Source organism: Schistocerca nitens, chromosome 2 (assembly GCF_023898315.1).
Source record: "Schistocerca nitens isolate TAMUIC-IGC-003100 chromosome 2, iqSchNite1.1, whole genome shotgun sequence".
Taxonomy (NCBI): Eukaryota; Metazoa; Arthropoda; class Insecta; order Orthoptera; family Acrididae; genus Schistocerca; species Schistocerca nitens.
The window spans coordinates 727856408-727870005 of record NC_064615.1 but is presented as its reverse complement, the minus strand read 5'-3'; the positions used below and the strand labels follow the sequence as shown (position 1 = coordinate 727870005).

Below are 13598 nucleotides of genomic sequence, written 5' to 3'. Positions count from 1 at the left end.
ATCCGAAGGACTCTTGCTTGTGGACATCATGCCAAGTGGAACCACCATAAATTCTGATACATATGTGTTGACACTGAAGAAACTTCAAGCTCGATTGAGTTGTGTTCGACCACATCAGTAAAAGCAAGATGTTTTGCTGTTGCACGACTATGCACAGCCACATGTCAGTCAAAAAACCATGGAAGCGATCACAAAACTCAGATGGACAACACTGAAACACCCGCCTTACAGTCCTGACCTGGCTCCATGTGACTATCAACTCTTTCGGAAACTGAAAGACTCTCTACGTGGAACAAGGTTTGAAGATGATGACTCCCTTGTGCACGCTGCCAAACAGTGTCTGCAACAGGTTGGTCCAGAATTTTACCGTGTGGGAATACAGGCGCTGGTTCCAAGATGGCGTAAGGCAGTTGAGAGGGATGGAAATTATGTGGAGAAATGAAAATATTGTTCCTAAAGGATGTATCTACAGACTGTAAAACTTTCAAACGTGTAGAATAAAAGATGGATTTAAAAAAAATAGTGTGCATTTCTTTTGGAGTGACCCTCGTGTGTTATGCATGACACTCTTTAGCTTCATAAAACTACATCATAAGTCAAAATACATTACATCTTGCACAAAACTAAAATTCACTAATAAGATCTAGTTTTGAATTACTTGTACTCCCTCCCCTGTGAAAAGTTTTTACTCTCTTTTGACTTCTCTATCAGACAATAATTGCGTGTGTGCGTGCGTGTGTGTGTGTGTGTGTGTGTGTGAGAGAGAGAGAGAGAGAGAGAGAGAGAGAGGTAACATGGTCTTAAAGAAAGAATTTGAGTGACTGTAGTACTCACATTTGATGTAAATTATATTTTTGTTTATCCTCTCTGCCTGATTACTTCTTTTTGGTAATATCATGCACTCTGAACATTGTTGCCTTAATTTAATCATATGTTTTTCAAACAAATCATTTTATTATAAAATCATATTCTCTGGTTCCAGAGTTATCTTGCTCCTGTACAACTCACCTGGCCTAAGCAGATCACCCAGAGCCATAGGTATTACCTAATTCATATTAGTGGGACTTAAAGGTTTTCCTACTGGTGAGACAAGTGATGCACCAGAGACGATGAATATTACAGAGTAGCTTTTGTGTGTTCATGGAGAAACTATGTTCATAGAGAAGACACACGTTGCTTTGTACTGTTACTTTGTGTTGTTCATTATTGGAATTTGTAAGTGTGAAAGCAATAGACAGTTCTGAAGTTAGAACTACTTCATCCTACAAATTTTGGAGGCTCTGCTGTGATCAACTGAATGAACAACGAAAATACGTATCTGGATATTGCAATGTTAGATGAAACAGAAAAGTAAATAAAAAACAACTGTTTTACTGGTTAAAGCCATTAAATCTTTACATAAGTAGATTTTTGTAGCAGTTCCAAATGACAGCAAAAAAACTGAAACACTTGAGATAATTTTTTGCTGTTACTTTCAATCAAAAGCTTGTGAACTTGAAGCTAAGAAGTCACATATTGAAGCATAATTTTCATAAGGGAAATTGGGAGCAATACATAAGGGAACAAAAATTGTTATAACTATAGAAATTTGTTATTATTTAACAAACATTGACAAACTTGTGTTGAAAATTAATGACGACATACTCTGTGATGTGGATAGTTATTAAGTTGCTGATGAAGAGGAGCAAATCCAAACAAGTGATGATAAAAGTTGCATTTACTGGAAAAGAATTTCCATGAGCACATTTGCAGTGACAATATAAACTTATTTTGCATGGTACGATCTGCCTCATGTGCTAGGAACAGATAGAACATTCCTCTTCTTTAGTTGGAAGTTCCCCTTAAAGTTCTTTTTTGTACTAACTTTGAACTACAGTTGATCACGGACTCAGTGATATAGACAAACTTGCACCATAAGCTGAGACACAAGAATGGTGACACAACATAGTTATTACATGTCATACAAGACAGGTTTGTTGCAGTGCTGCACTTCCCATATTTTCTTCATTCATACAACAACAACCACCAACTCACTGTAGACTGACTGTTTTTGATGTTGTTGAGCAACAGTTATACAATTTTTTTTTAAAGGAACATACTACCATTTGACTGTTTTATTGGTTATTTAAGTACAATCTAGGTTTTGGTCTTTTATGCCATTTTCAAGTATTTGCTGTTTCCTAAAAACATCACTCATGGACAATATAAATATGGTTTCTATCGCTGGGATGAAAAAATTAATAATAATTCCACATCACCTTTAAGAGATGTTTTCCTGCTGATAGAAGCATTCATTCATCACCTTTGACTGTCCTATCAGCTGGAAAACATCTATTAAAGGTGATGCAGAATTAATAATTTTCTCTTCCCAGTGACACACAACATCATTTACATCACACCTGAATGAAGCTTTTAGGAAACACCAAATCTTGGAAATAGCATAATAGGACGAAACCTGGGTTGTCCTTAAATAAACAATCAAATGGTGGTTAGTTCCTTTAAAAAGTCACTGTAGACTGTTGACCCTAAATGCACTTTGGTGAATGATTTAATTTCAAATAGGAAGCTAACAAGGCTTTCAACAAATGATGTTATATTGTTTAATGGAGCACTGTTTACTAATGAGACCATGAACAATATCTAAAACAAGTGCTTACATTAAACCTCATATAATTTGAGAATGTATCAACTTGTGGGATGCAGTCAATGAAGGGTCATCTGGTCTCTTCATATATGTTGAATGCACGGCAGTATTAACCATTTATCTATAAAAATTTAATTGAGCTGTCAGAAGATATGCCCATTTAGGTTTGCACAGATCATAGGATCAATGTAATGCAATACCATTGTATTTTATATGATGTATATGGCAGTATTCAACAACAATGTGTGTTGTTACAGAAATCTAATCCAAGTCTCTATTTCTTTTCGGGATCACTTTGTAATGACATTTGTTTGGCCTGTCGCTAGCGTGGTCACGGGTAATGTCTAATTTCACTATTTTTTTTAAAGATTAATGTTTAAAATATTTAATTTTCTTTCAAAAAAATTTGATTCTGGAAGTCTCCTTTTATTATTATTATTATTATTATTATTATTATTATTATTCACAATGTGAACAAACACCACAGCTGACTGGGGTTCATCGAATGTAATATAAACTGGCTGCTGTTGCGCCCACCGAGCACGCAACAAATTTTTATTAGCAGTTCTTCGTGGTTGATAGGAAAGCTGTCTCTTACATATATTACTATTAGTAAAGAACTAAACAGTCAGACTAAAAATTTAGAGAGCCTGTCGGCTGTCTCTGAAGCTTCTACCCAATATAATGTAGACCTTTTTGCTGAATTAAACAGTAAAGTGACAAAACTTGATAAACAACTAGAAGATCATTTTGCAGACTAGAAAGTAGAAAAAAAAACACTATTAAAATCAGATATTAATATAATTAATGATCAATTCAAGAAATAAAAACTAATGTTATATAAGATCTGGTTCGAAATAACACGTTTGAAAGAGGAGTTTTACGATAATTTAGAAGTACTGCAAACGGAGCTCAGGGGAGAAGTGCAGGAAGTGTCACCTGGTGTAAATGCCCAAGAAAATTACAGGAAGGCAGTTTCTTGGATGTAGCAACTGAGTTAAGGGAAACTAGGCAGGAATTCAAAACTTTAAACAAACAAGTTAACTGTAACAGTCACTGGATTACTGAATTAAAGGAAACATTCCAACAAAATCCAGTTAGGAAAATGGGAGTAGTACAGTCAGCAACAGTAGATTTTGTACACAGAGCAGAACACACTGAGGGTAGAGATTATTAACCACACCCAGATTAAATGTACTGAAAGGACTATTGATAAAGATATTCGGAATAGAGACTGGAGGACCCACACTATTAATTTGAACAAGAAATTTGAGGAATCTGAAAACAAGGGGGAATTAAAACAGAGTACTGTGCTTTCACCCAGAATGATAGGGAGTGCAGATGAGTGGTGGGAGGAGTTTCACTTAGAAAGTGGAAGTCATCTATCTAGTAAGAATCCCTGTTTCAAGCCTGAAGGGAAAGTACATACCATAATACTTTTACGAACATCTAAAGATAATATTTCACCAACGTGGAATGATAAAAAGAAAATCTATCTTGTAACACAACACCTGAGGGGCAAAGCCGGAGAATGGTGCGTCCTTAATGTGATAGAAGTCCAGAATTGGAAAGATTTTGAGAGGCAGTTTAAAGAGAAATATTGGTCTGACAGAGAACAGCAGAAAGTAACTCTAGAATTACTGGGCCCAGAAAATATTATGAATGGCACGTAACAAGGGTAAAGTTCTCACATGAGAGCCATCTGTTGACAGTATTAATCAGTAGGATTCCCATTTATGTAAGAAGAAAAATGATTGGGAAGGCATCCAGAGTCAGTTCAATTTTAAGTTACTTGGAACAATTGAGTATCCTTAATAAAGCTCATGAGGAAGGAAAGTGGAGAAAGAATGGTCAGAATTCACAAGACGGACTGACAGTAAGCAAAGTAGTTACTGTACAAAAAGAAACAAAATACTGACAAGCTGTACAGTGTGTTCCAATATAAAGGGTGAAGAATAAATGGGAACAGATCTTATGAAGGAGAAATATTCACACATAGAATTGTTGAAATTGAAGATACATAAATCTCTTTGGACAGCAAGGAAAGGGTGCTCAAAGAGAACATGTGTAAAACAGGTCAAGCGGTACAATGAAGAAATGCAAACTGCAATAAATTTCACAAAGCACTGCCACTTGTAGATCATAATGATTAAACTTATATAAACTATACTGGTTTAGTTTTGAGTTATAGGCATGGAGTTTCATAACTTTTATAAGTCTTTTACAGATAGTTGTTAAGAAAGTGGGGTTATTAGTTGGCAGCTGCCATACAATCATTTCAGTTCGTTCTTGTAACACAAAACTAGGGCAAAATATGAAATATAACTTTATGCTTCTCCAGTATAAGACAAAATAAACTATTATTTGGTAATTATTACAAGGTTTGACACTGTGATGAGATAGTAAAAGGTGCTTTGTAGGACTAGTAATAATCAAACTAGGGAAGTAGCTCCTCTGTCTTGACCACTGACTGCTAATATTTAGCTTGATTATTCAGCAAGTTAACTTTTTGCAAATAGTAATACTTTGTGATTTTTATACTTGGATATTTTGTAGGGACATGTTTTTTAATGGATTGAAATTATATTACTATATTTATGTCTAGGTTAATCCGATTAAGCTCTATTCTAACAGTATTTATGGTTAGGATCCAGTTTTAAGGAACTTAGGACAGTCTATGTACTTGACTGAAAATGGTCAGTGAGGAGTAACATCTTGTTCAAATAAGGGGTGTTAAGGTTCTGCAGTACTTTTGTACTCGGTGGGGGTGGGGGTAAGCAGGGAGAGGGGGATGAGTGAGGGCAAACCTCATACTTATAGATGGAGTACACTTATTATATTTTTCCCTAGCACCCGTCCTGGAAAGGGCATAAATATTGTACTGGGTACAAAAGTGAGTGGAGCTGCTTGAGAAAGAGAGTTCCCTGCTGAGTGTAAAAAGTAATTTTATACAGATATTTAACCCTGGAAGCAGCCAAAGTATTGTTATCTAAAATAACAAACATGTGATATGATCTCCCAAGTTCCTGAGAGAGATGATACCCAGGATTATTTTCCAAAATAATTAACACAAACCATATTGAACAATACCTAAAGCAGAGAGCATTACGACTTCCCATTAATGTCACAGCACAGAATGTTTAAAGCTTCAATGAACATTGCAATAGAGCACAACACACTTTATGTTGTCGAATGCTGAATGGAAGCTATCTCCTGTTCCTATAAATTGCTAAGCCCAGAACCCAAATGCAGGAGGGTTCATCTGGATAAAGGTGCTCTTACCTTTGTTTGTGAGGTGTTGGAAACAGTAGAGTGGTTTAAGGAAATGGTGACCAAGATATCTCTGCAGGAAGAGGCAGAGCTGCTGGTGAAGACAGTGACTGATTTGTTTAAGACCACAGAAGTACCAATTTTGGTACCAAAACTTCTTAAGGATTCCCCCTCACAGACTTTATTTGAGAAAATAGGGTGCAAAACCAGAAGGTCTTGACATAGGATTGGTGGGTAATCAATCAAAGATTGTATCAGATGGTCAAACTCTTAGTGGTGGAAGTTGGTAGTGTGGCAATGTGAGAACAGGATCTGAAATTGTACTTAACGTTCTTGCAGGTCGCCACCTGGATAATCAAAGACATCAGAAGCAACCATGTTGACAAGTTGGAGGCTGCAAGTGTTGCAGAGAAACCTGCAATACAGTAAAGGCGCAATTGCTGCCCTGAATCATTTGCTGAGAAGACAGGAGGTGGACATGGCCTTGATCCAAAAACCCTATCTATATAAAGGGGGTGTTTCAGGCATCTGAGAAACTGGAGACAAGTCAATTTATGCTATAAATCTAAGAGCTTCATAAAATGTATTTGTGTTAAGAATGGAATTTCATTCATGTCGATGGTGGGCTTCTTGTCCAGGGACTTAGCGACCATCGGGATGAAACAACATGAGGAATGAACGACAAGGGAAATTTTATTGACCTCAGTTTACCTTCCTTCCTTATGAGGACAGCACAGCTCCTTCCAGGAGGTATGGAGACTGGAAGACAGCTGCTCGCAGCAGACTGAACTACTGCTGCTTGGTTGTGACGCCAATGGCCACAACCTGGTATGGGGAAGCAGCAACACCAACGCCATGTACTTGAACTCCTACTAGGAAATAATGTGGAAAACTTGAATAGGGCTAGAGAACCTATCCTCATGAATAGAAGAAAGGAAGAAGTAACTGACATAACTTTTGGGTTCACTCTAATGGGTAGTTATGTAAAACAATGGCATATAGTGATGGAGTCCACCTTATCTGACCACATGTATATCAATACACCAAAGAGCCAAAACATTATGACCACCTGCTTAGTAGTGTGTTGGTCCACCTCTGGAATGAAATATAGCAGTGGTTCTCTGCATGGCATGGACTTGAAAAGACGTTGGTAGGTTTCCAGAGGTATGTGGTATTAGATGTCTACACACAGGTCATGCAATTCCTGTAATTACAAGCTGGTGGTGGTTTATGGCCATGGAGCTAACACTCGATAGCATCCCTATGTGTTACATTGGGTTCAGACCAAGGAAATTTTGTGGTCAAGATATAAACAAGGGTTCACTGTCATCTTCCTTAAACTACTGAAATATGATTCAGCCCTGTAATGTCAACCTGCTGAAAGATGCCATCCACTTGGGAGAAGACATCAAGCATGAACAAATAACGAGTGACAGCAATGATGTTCACATACTCCACAGCTGTCATAGTGTTTTCAGTTACTGTTCAGGCCCCACAGAAGCCCATGTGGATGTGCCTCCACAGAAGCCCATGTGGATGTCCCTCATAGCATAATAATGTCTCCAACTGGCCTGTGTCCCTGGTGCAATGTATGTTTTCAGCAGCCACTAGCACTGATGATGGCCTATCTGAACACGACCATCGAGCTACTGTAACAAGAAATGTGATTCATCCGACCAGGTGACATGGTTCAGACTAAATGATCCCATTTCCTACTGCAGTCATAATCAATTATGCTGTTGGGTCAACATGGGAACACAATGTAGTTACAGCTGCAGAGTCCCATGTTCAACAATGCACGCCAAACGGTAAGCTCTGAAACACTTGAGCCTGCATCAGAATTTTACTCTGTTGCCAAATCCACTGCAGATCATCACCTACCCTGCTTTATATGGAGGGAAAGCCTCTGAACTCCACACTCTGTGCTGAGGTGTGGACTTCCAAGACTTTGCCACTTACTCATGGCTTCCTTGTTCTTCAACTGCTTTCCACAGATGCTCTCATCAGTAGCAGGTGAACAGCCAAGGAAATTTGCCATTTCTGAAATGCTCATTTCCAGGTGCCACGCCTTAATAATCTGTCCTTTGACAAAGTCTCTCATGTCAGGTGATTTCCCAATTTGCAGCCCACATCATCACTAGAATGATTCCCCATTCACCTTACAGCGTCACATCACCACAGTGCCACCAGGCATCATTAAATCTTGCGGAGGGCAATGAACATAATGTGGACTCATCAGTATATAATGTAATTGGATAGATAAAAAAATATCACCATGTGACAGCAGAGGAAAAAGTATATGGAGGATAAGTAAATGTGTAAGCTTTTGGTGCCAGTGGCTCTTTCTTCTGGCAAAAAGGTTAAAGAGAAAGGAAGAGGGATGAAGGAAAAGGACTGGTGAGACTTAGGAAATCGGAAGAGTTCAGAAAAGTTACGCAGATCCCCAGGTCAAGGGAGACTTACTGGATGGGATGAGGAAAGACTAATTGTTGAGGACTGTACTGGATGAGATTTGAAAAGCAGAGACCCTAGAGGTGGAAGACTGGGTAAAAGCAAGACAGAGATTACTACAAAAACACTATACAAGAGTTAATAAGAGCAGAAAGCTAAGAGCATTGTATGCGATAGCGGTGGAGGGCAGGAAAAAATAGACAGGTCAGAAAATGAAAGAAGTAGAAAACTCCAAGGGAGTGAAGAAATGAATAATTACTGAGAAGAAACACTAAGATCGTAGAAATTAACATAAATTAAGGCCAGGTATACGGCCAGAACCAAGGACATGTTGTAACACCTGCTCCCACCTCAGAGTTATGAGAATCTGGTGTTTGGTGGAAGAATCCAAGTGGCACGTATGGTGAAACAGACACTGAGGCATGTACATTAAGTTTAAGGTTGGAATGATGTTAAACAGACCATGACCTATAGGAATCCTGGCAAAACAGACAGAGACTCATGTAGAAGAAACCTAAATTCACACTTATTTGACATAAGAACTTCGATAAGAAATCCAGTAGATTTTGAGAAAATAGCAGACGCAGTGACATCTGACATTAAGACCTCATATTCATAAAACTGCCCAATCACCTAGCAGTGCACAAACACAAATGTACCTTGGTGGATCAACGATATGAAAGGGCAAAGGAAGCAGGTATGAATACTGTTCAACTTTGCAAGGAAGAAGAGACAATGGGCAGAATATCAAAGGACCTGGTCAAGTATAATGTTGTGATCAAGCAAATGAAGCTATCTTCCTGGAAGGTATTCTGTGAGGAAGTGTAAGGTGCAGATACTTGTGCTACACTTTATAAAATATTCCCTATAATACCAACTAATCCAGGAGGTTCTCCAGAGAGGAGGACGGTGGGTTTACAAGGCCAGCGAGTGAGATAATGGATGTGATCCTCAAGAATCAGTCAGTGATGCTCTCTGGCATACAACATAGGCCACGGATCAGTCCCTGAGAGGAAGAGGAGGAGGAGGAGGAGGAGAGTAGTATTTAACATCCTGTCAACAATGAGGTCATTAGAGATTGAGTACAAGCTTGGATAAGGGAAGGAGGGGGAGGAAATTGGCCATGCCCTTTCAAAGGAACCTTTCTGGTATTTGCCTGAAGCAATTTCAGGAAATTGTGGAAAACCTAGATCACGATAGCTGGACTCAGATTTGAATGACCGTCCTCCCGAATGCGAATCCAGTGTGCTAACTACTGCACCACACAGACACTGGTTTACATGTTATCAAAGAGAGAACTTGAGGATCTGTCAGAGAATTTGTTGACTTCAAAAAAATCCAGTGGACAATCAGACCATTTCAACAGTTCATCTCACCAGGCCCAGATGGTATCTTTCAAGCTCTACAGCAACAATCAGAAAGGATTTAATTACATTCCTGTGCAAGGTCAACCTAGCAGGAAGGATCATTTCTAATGCTTGGAGGATAGTGAGGGTTGTTTTCATGCCAAACGCAGGAAGAACTGATGATAACACACCAAGGATATGAGACCAATCAGTCTCCTCCTTCCTTCTAAATACATTAGAAAAACTGGTTAATGTGCACCTTGTGGAGAAGAGGTTAACCAAGGTTCCTCTACACGTAAACCAATATGGATATCAACCAGGTAAGTCATATGAAACAACATTTCACAAACTTGTTGGGAAAGTGGAAAAAGTACTACACTTTCAGAAAATAGCTCTCTGCACCTTCCGGGACACTGAGGTTGGCTTTTAGCATAATGACCTTTGAATCCATGGTTACAGCAGCAGAAGAGCATGGCACTAAGACAATCATATACAGGTGAATTAAGACCATGCTAAGTAGAAGAATTGTTGAAGCCACAAATGATTGATGAGAACATGATGATCAACGTTGTCAGAATGTGTCCGCAAGGGGGGAGGTCATGTCCCAACCACTGTGGAACCTAGTGATGAATTAACTCATTGAAGAGTTAAATACTATACTCTGTTCATCACAGGAATAAATCTGATTTAAACATTATGCCATGCATTCTTCCGTGTTTGCTTGAATCTCATTGGATTACATTTCACATGGAGCAGAAGCCAAGCTGTGACCAGTACAGTCAAGTATAATCATAAGGATACGTTCTACGCTGAATTACACGCACATACACTGAGTAATAATATGGAACAACAGCTTTACCGGCACATTAAAATTTGGCAGCACTGGTCAGCCAGCAGTCCAACTAACCTACAATGATGTGACCAGTTGCAGTTCAGATGTAAAAAGAGATAAGCAAAGAAACAATACAGCTTCAAATGTCATTTAATTTTTAAAGAGAATGAAATAATATTTGGCAAAACTCCAGCACTACCATGCATCTTTTTAGGTGACTAAACAGAAAGGATAAAATGCTCTCGTTCTCACCTGACACAGTATTCTGATTACAAACAAGAGCGATGAAAATGTCTAACTTAAACACAGGGTAATTTTTCTGAGCAAGCTGTGGGTGATGCAAAAGCATACTGCAGAGATTCACCATACTATTGAATACTGAAGCCACTGAAGGTCTTAATTACAGTCAGTCATCGGGTAATCTCTTCGCTCCTTCCTTCTCCAAATCCGAGAAATACACATCACTTCTGGAAGTATCATCTGCTACATTGATAACGAGCCTATCAATAACAGAATCCATGAAGCCAACCACGCACTGCATTTTCTCCTCTTCTTTCATGATGAACCATTCTGTATCCCACCAGCATTCGGCAGTGACATGTGAAAAAACTGCATGCAATAGTTCCAGTATGTCTGGCAGCTTAACAGTCTTGTTACTTCTCGGGCCAAATCCTGTAACTTGGCTCCAGATCAGTTCTGTCGGGTTCATATTGTAATGGTACACTGGCAAATGTAAAAATGCAGCATTTGTATGGTGTGCTCAATGCCGTGAAAATGATTGTTTTTCATGTTTCTACGACACTTATCTACATCTGTGGTATAATACGATAGACGTAGTGCAAATAAAGAGTATTTGGTTTTTATTTTTTTTCCTTAAAAATTAAATTGTTATGTTTTCTTAATTTAAGCAACTTGTATTACCAGTCTTTCATAAAATATTGATAATAAAGAATTTACATTTGAAACAACAGGAATTTCATGTGCAATATGTAATTAGAAACAAGAAGACGTACATAGTTCATAAAAAAAAATGATGAATTTTACAATTACAAGATGTAGATATTTCAAATTCAATGAGAAAAAAATGATGATCCATGCGAGATTTGAACCAGCAAAACATGAACTGCAATTAATTATCAATCAAGTATGCTACCGACTCAGATATATGACCAGTGTGAATGTGTGTGTCAATATCTAATACAATCCCTCATTTCTGACAATCTCTGTAAATTTATGAAAAACATAAAGAACAATCTATTTCTCAGTACTTTTTAACCGTGTTCCCCGCATGTGTTTCACTACGGAACAGGAAGCAGCCTCAGCCATTTTCATACTGTGCATTAACAGCACGACAATCAGAGCACAACAGTGCAGAGACTGTGACTGTACATGATTTTTGAAATAAAAACTACACAGCTAAAGCATGATTAAGAAAAACATTTGATAGCCATCAATACATTTGAATATCATAAAGCTTCATTTAACATAACTTAGTAATAATATATCTAATACTTAAGTAGGACCTATTTCCAAGAGGGTACCACCAACAGTGTACGTGTGCTACAGCTTCAGACCAACCATTGGGTTTGTGTCTGTTTGCATCAGATTTATTCTTATGATGAACAGAGTATAGATGCTATTTTTGTCAAGGAAATGCAGACAATTTAATCATATAATACTTCACAAATCTGATAATACTGTTATTGACTAATACTTCACAAATCTGCTAGTACTGTTATAACAATAGCACAATCTGTACTAGGCATTGTGGAAAACTGGTGTAGAAAAGTGTCAGTTCCAAGAAAACTGTCATTATGCAATTTACAAGAAGCAAATCTGCATACTGGCTGGAATCTCAAGCTCCTCAATGAAACTCTGCCAGTACTGGATGTAGTGAAGTATTTAGGGATAATCCTAGATGTGAAATTATCATTGACCTCTCGTACAAAGAATATATGTTCCAAGGCAAAAGATACTCTTATGAGCACTAGAAGGTCCTGTGGTAAAAAATGGAGTCCAAACCCCATGATTATATGCTGGATACACACCACTGCAATAAGACCTATGATAATTTATGGGGCTACAGTATGATGGAATGGAACAAAAGATGGCTGCTAAGGAGCTTGGCAAGCCTGCTTTGTCATAACATGTGGAATTAGCAGCACACCCACAGCTGGGATGGAGACCATGCTGGACATGCATCCATTACACATCTGGGTCGCAATGGAGGCATCGGCAGGGGCATACTGGTTAAAAACTGGAAGTAACTGGATTCCTTCAAGATATCCAGAATCTTACACTTGTAGAGTGAGCATAGTAAATATAGGAACGTTCGGGGGAAATCCTGGCTGCTTCAGTAAACCTGTCAACATAACAGCTGGAAGAAGGGGGCATGGAAGAATGAACCACGGCCCTGTTCAGAAGACACAGTCTCGTTTACTAATGGGTCAAAAACAGATGAAGGCACTGGAACCAGAGTATACAGGGCACAGCCTAGAGCAGAGAGCGCAGTATCTCTAGGGAAGCTGGTCACAATATTGCAAGTGGATATATCCGCTATCAGAGTGTAAGCACGGAGGAGAATTTGCACAGGTGCTAAAAGGTAGCATCTATATTTATTCAGCCACACAGCTCTGAAATTCGATCAGCCTCTGCAAAGAGATCAAAGATCATTGCAGAATGTCATGAAGCTCTTGGGAGACTAGGGGAAAGGAACAGGGTAAACCTGCTCTGGATCCCTGATCACACAGAAATTAGAGACAATGAAGAAGCTGATACACATGTCTAATAATGGACTAGTAAAGGGTCTCCTATTACTTCTTAAGAGTATCATTTGGCTTTATTAAAATCACAGGTAGTGAAACTAAAATAAGCTAAGACTTGGTGCAAGGAACTGTCAACTGTCGTGCACAACATGATGGCAGGGTTGGTTACAGTGCAGCAAATCACTTATCAATTCGTGAGCAGCCACCCCATCCAGAACTACATTGTTACAGGATACAAAAGCTGCTACCTCACACATCATGTACTCACTGCACATCACAGTGAACAGAGA

The 13598-nt window shown here is 38.6% G+C and overlaps 1 protein-coding gene across 9 annotated transcripts in view; it reads right to left on the bottom strand.

Annotated features, from left to right (window-relative positions):
* Positions 1 to 13598, bottom strand: part of LOC126236927 (zinc finger CCCH domain-containing protein 13-like) — a 264568-nt gene that overhangs the window by 138604 nt on the left and 112366 nt on the right. The window lies entirely within an intron of this gene.